This window comes from Fundulus heteroclitus, chromosome 3, assembly GCF_011125445.2.
Source record: "Fundulus heteroclitus isolate FHET01 chromosome 3, MU-UCD_Fhet_4.1, whole genome shotgun sequence".
NCBI classification, from domain to species: domain Eukaryota; kingdom Metazoa; phylum Chordata; class Actinopteri; order Cyprinodontiformes; family Fundulidae; genus Fundulus; species Fundulus heteroclitus.
The window spans coordinates 10,856,106-10,862,105 of record NC_046363.1 but is presented as its reverse complement, the minus strand read 5'-3'; positions in this window follow the sequence as shown (position 1 = coordinate 10,862,105).

The following is a 6,000-nucleotide window of genomic DNA, read 5'->3' as shown; positions in this document are numbered from 1 at the left end:
ACACCATCAGACCACCCTAGTGTTCATTATAGGCTTCAACACCATACATTTGGGATGAGCATCCCACCCTTTCTGTCTGCTATATCATTCTGTCATGCAGTCATTTGTTCAAACAAAGAAACTTGCAGACATTACATAAAAGATGAATGCATGTGAAAGGGGCTGATTAAAAGTTTTTTGATAAGGGGAAATGCTTCTTTTTGTTATTACAACCCTTAAGAGTTTTAAGAAGTTATGCAGATTTAATGTCACTTCATAAACCTCAGTGCTTCAGGTCTTTTGACTGAAGTTCAATCCTTGCTGGATTACCATCAATGAAAAGCAGGGCACAGTGGCTCAGAGTGATCAGCATCACAAATAAATGTTACTCAGTTTCAGATTTTCTCCAAGCTTTTGCAGCACCTTTGGTTTTGGTCAGGAGAAAATTCACTTTTATTGCTTAGCGATTGAATAATTAAAAATGTTATTTAAAAAATATATTGTTCTCATATTAATGGGATGCATTTATGCTGGATATATGTTTTCAGTAGGGCTGGGCAAGTTAACGTGTTAATTTTGTGTTAATTCATTAGACTATAAACGCATTAACGCATGTTGCTCACATGCTTTCAGTCAGTGTCAGTCAGCAGGCGCGCTGACTGCAGCGCGCTGTCACGGCAGCACTCTCCCGCTCCCCCTCCCCTCTCGTACATGGCTCAGAGGCGCCAGCCAATCAGCACGCAGGCTCAGCCTGGCCCGCCCACTCAGCTCTCACACAAACTTAACACACAAACAGCTGAGAGAGACCGCAGCAGCGAAAAAACATGAACAGGAAAAGTAGCACCGTTTGGCTTTATTTTAATACCGTAAATGAAATCAAGCTGTATGTTTTGTAAAAAGCTGGTTCATTTCAGTGGAAACACAACAAATTTATCTAAGCACGTGAAAAAACATGAAAACGTCGAGCCACAGAAACAGAGAGAGGAGACGAAACTTCTGTCATTGCCCCGACAGACCCACAGACGTCTCTGACTGAGGCGTTTCAGTCCTCCATGGAACATCCAGGTAGATCAGTGTTCATCTTCAGCAGCAGTTCATGTTAACTTTCAAAGTAGATATTATCTATCATATGTTACTGGAGCCCACACATAACATGTAATTAAGACCTTGAAAGAACCCAGTACATATATTAAAAAGTGTTATTTAAGATAAGATAACATTAGCTAATCCTTTTTTTATCCCACGACGGGGAAATTTATAGGATTAAAGCAACAGGCAGGTGCACACAACACAGACAAAATTACATAAGGATTGAAATATATAAGAGGTGGATTAGCGAAAAAACACTGAACATAACATTATTGTTATTATTATTAATAATAATAATAATAATTATTATTATTATTATTATTATTTAATTGTAATAATAAAATAAAAATCACAAAACCCAAAAGGTCAACAGTTTCATGATACATCAAGCTTAGGGACTGGCTAATATACAGCAGGTCAAAAAAGGCCATATTTTGGCTGCAGTGCTTGCTGTTCTCTGATGAAGAAAAGATCAACTAGTGCACTAAATTTAATAGATGGGTTGAAAATATCCAGTATAAAATAAGATAAGTGCTACAAATGTTACAACACTTTTGTTCATATGGCAGCAGAACATTAAAATAAAAGTGCTCTTTACACTACTTTTGAATAAATTCTTGGAGATTGCGCATACAATGTGATTAATCATGATTAATCGGGCAAATTATGCGATTAATCGCGATTAAAAATTTTAATCGTTGCCCAGCCCTAGTTTTCAGAGATTGAATACCAAAGTGAAAAAAACTATTAATCTATTAGATGTGGAATAATGATTTGTTTTTTTGTTTTGTGTTTACCCTGACAGTTTTCACTTGTAAATGTGGTACACTGCAGAACTTTAGAAAGGATAAATTTAACTTTCAGTCATTTATTTGACAGTCTCGGTTTTATTCTATATCAGTCTCAGTTAAAATTTTCTTTGTGAAATCAGTGTTTCTGTCTGACATAATTAAATGTTATCGTCCACAAACTATCGCCATTGTTCTTCCTCATCATCCATCATCGTTTACTCTGAACTCACGTTTAATCTCAGGATGTCTTGTGAGCTGTGTTGTGCTCACCATTTGACCGGACACAGCACACTGTACAAGCAAACCTGTTATATCTATGATTTTTTTATATTTACATGTGGTGTCTCTCAGATTTTTTAAGTCGTCCGACTATTTTAAAATCTTCCCATGTGAACCAGGTTTCAGACAGCAAGGCAGTCACCAGATTATTAAAAGCCTTGAGCCAGTAAGTGTCCAGCTGTTTTTTTCCGTCTGATTTTAAATTCTGACCACATTTCCACAGAGTTCCCTGTCTTGCCTAAGCCTTGATGGACATCTATGCAGAGCTTCTGTTTTCTGGACAGTGACCTGGACTGTTTTCACGACCTCTGTCCCAGCCTTACCCATGGATTTATCTGCCTGTTTCTGCCTGCCCGACCCACGCCTGTCCCACGGTTGGGATTCCAGCCTCTGGCATCCTGCCTATCACCTGCTGCTGTTGCAGCCAGCTCCTCACCGCCTGGCTCCTCAGCATTCTCCAGCAGAGGTTTTTCCGCCTCCATCAAGTCTCTGTTCTTTTCTTAAAAGGAAAAAAAAAAACTTTTTAAAAGCACAACACCATGTCTGGATTTAATATATCTCCCTGCTCGTGCCTGACATAAAACTATATTAAAAAAAACTGCATTGAATTTTTTAGAAGATTAGAATATTACATTAGAAAAAAACATTTTCTAATGTAATATCCAGAAATATTGACATAATGAAGACAAGTTTAATACCTGCTTTAAAGTTATTTCCAATTTACTGAGATTTACCTACCCCTTGAAAGCACAGACCATTTTCCTTCAGGTAGCAAAACAATAGCTAAGACTTGCAGTATATAAGCACCTAACAGTCATGATAAACTTGGCTAAAGCCAATAGTGCTGCATGTCTGGTTGTTTGATTTTTATGTTAAATATATTTTTTTGTTTATCTGAATGAGTGGACCCCAAGCACATCCAGGTATTTATTTTTAATACAAAATATGGATGTGACTCACTCTTCACTGTAATGCTGAGCCTCTGGTTTAGCATTCTAATATGTGAAGGAAGAGTGAAACAAGGTTTGCTCATTGCTAAGGAAGTACTTAGGATCAAACAAATCACCTAGTGGGATACAATGCTCTAGGCTCCAGATGGTGAGGGTACATCAGAGTACTTCACTTCCTCAAAGCTGGTGTAGATTTCAGTGTTTTTTTTATATTGGGGTTAGAGTGGGATGGAGGCTAACCAACTGACAGTTAACAAATGGTCTCACAACTTTTATAGAGCAGGGGAAAGGAAACCAGAATGCCTCTGAAGTACTTTTTTTAAACCCACACACAGACATGACATACATTTCCTTGTCCATTACACTTTTATCACCACAACTGAATCCTCAACTCCTACCTTGAGTCTAAGGATAACATAATTCACCTCAAAATCAGGCATCAAACTAAGCAAAAAATTGTAACTTCAAAAAGTCCCTAGTTTGTCCTCCATGATGACATTAGGTCCACGTGGGTCAGTTCCCCATATTTGCTTTTAGTTTTATATCTACCGTATATTAGGGCTGGATGATATAGAAAAAAGCATATTGATAAAATAGAAATTAGATTCATCACTATCGATAATTATCAAAAAATTAATAATATATATTTTAAGTGCAACCCTAGCCATTTTTTTTTTACCAAAACTGTAATTTTTTTATAAAAGAACACGTGCTCTATGAACTCCTTGAAACCTGGTGAGGGAGTGTTCCTGGGTCTGCGTTCCTAATTGGTTGGAGGGATGCAAAGACTGTAGCATTAACATATATGATAGGGTAGGATGCAAAGGAAGGAAAACTGTTCTTCTATTGAACTTTTTAGTAGTGTAATGAACTGAGACTGGAACCAGAATTAAAAGGGTGTGCACGGCAACTTTGCAGGACTATCGTCTGCGCTTAGGACTGGAACCCCTGGAGGCAGAGACATCAGGTTAGTGATCTTGGTAGCTCTGAATGCCACAACGAGTAGTGGGGAAAGATCACTAACCTCTTAGTGTCCGAGTCTGAAGCCACAAAGTGCCGGCTCGTGTTGGTAGACGGAAGCAGGAGCTCAGAGGTCCGGGGACCGGCATGGTTTTCAGAGCCGGGATGATGATGGTGGCAGGCAGGAGAGCTTAAGGGGCTTTTCCAGGCTTGTGTTCCAAAGGACAGTCCATGGTCAGGGCCAAGAGAGCAGAAGTCCGGTGAGAGTCCGAGGGGCAATCCAGAGCAGGGTCAGGGCACAATCCTGGTCCGTAAACAGGCTGGCTTGAGAGGCACAGAGGGGTTAGGCAGGCTCAATTACTCACAGAACAGAATGGGTCAGGCTCACAGGCAGGCAGTCTGAGACAGGCAGGGGCCAGCAGGTTTGGATGTCCAGAAGCAGAAACAGGTCGGACTTACAGACAGGCTATAAGAGTCAGACATGGATCAGGCAGGCTCGGTAATGGAGGACAGAACAGATCAGGTAACAGAAAGGCAGAATAACAGGCTTGAACACTGGATTAGCCTTACTGGGATGGCTCGAGATAATCTGGCACTGATGACTGGTCTGAAGGCTGGTTATATATTGGTGGAAACAGGTGGATCAGGTGAGGGCTGATTGAAGATGGAGTGGAGCGGGGCAGGTGTGTGGAGTGAGTGATCAGACCAGCATCAGTGCCGAGATCATTACAATTAGCCCTAATATGTGTATTTACATACATACATACATACATACATACATACATACATACATACATACATACATACATACATTTTGTGGTAAACTTTTTTCAAAGATGAGTGAAACGGGCCTTAAGTCTAACTCTTGGACTGAATGTATTTTAACGCAGATGCATTCAAATAGTCACTAGAGTAAAGAAATGTATATTATATGTGAATTATGTGCGCCGTTTGGAAGTAATTTCGATAAAACTTGCTGTATAAGCGAAAGAGTCCGAACATTCCTCAATCGGGCTGCTCCGGAATGCGACGTCACAAACAGATCTAGTACCGTGCATCCGGCTGCTAACACTACGACTTTCACTACCGATTTATTAAATTTAATTGATAACTCTTACTCTACGTACAAAAAATTAATAAAAAAAATGTCTGATACATCTACAAACTCCACCTCAAGCATCGGCGACTCCGATACCGAATATATACTATAGCAGGGTAATGGACCATGCCCCGAAGCTCAAATAATTTAAAGTTTCACTGTACTCCAATGGCTTCCACAGTGTCCAGACCTCAATCCAACAGAGCAACAATTAGCATTTCCCTTATAAATGTACAGTGTTGCGTGTGCATCCCTCTAAACTTTGTTGCCACCTTTTTAACAACCAGCCAGAGCTGAGCTTGTTACAAAACACCAAAAGGAAACAGCATGAAATCAGGTAACACTCCAGATCCCATACTGGACATCAAACAGTGTTCACAGGGTTCAAACAATTTTCCCCCTGAGCGACCCCAGATCTGTTCAGTCCCTTTCCTGTCCATGTTTCAAACAAGCCGTTTAACCAACCTTCCTCGACCATTGGTCGCACATTCAATTAAATCAGCAAATCTAGCTGGAATCCATCCCGCTTCCTCACCGAGCCCAATTCAAGTTGACCGGCTCAGGCTGTGGTCGCAGCAGTGACTCCATTTACCCATTTGCTGGGTTTGGTTCTCTTGGCTGTAAACGGACACCATTAGCCTGTAGGGTCGTTAAGCCACTTTAGACCAATTAGCTTTCCTTGACACGCAAGACGCTCAGCTGGAAGGCTCTTGTCTGGGTACTGACGAAGAGTCACAGAAAAGGAGAGGGAATGAGGAGAACAAGATGTGGAAAGATTTCAAAAACATTTGACCATTTACGTCTTTTCATCTCCCAAGGTCTATTATTGTGTGGTGTTTTCTTACTAATTAAA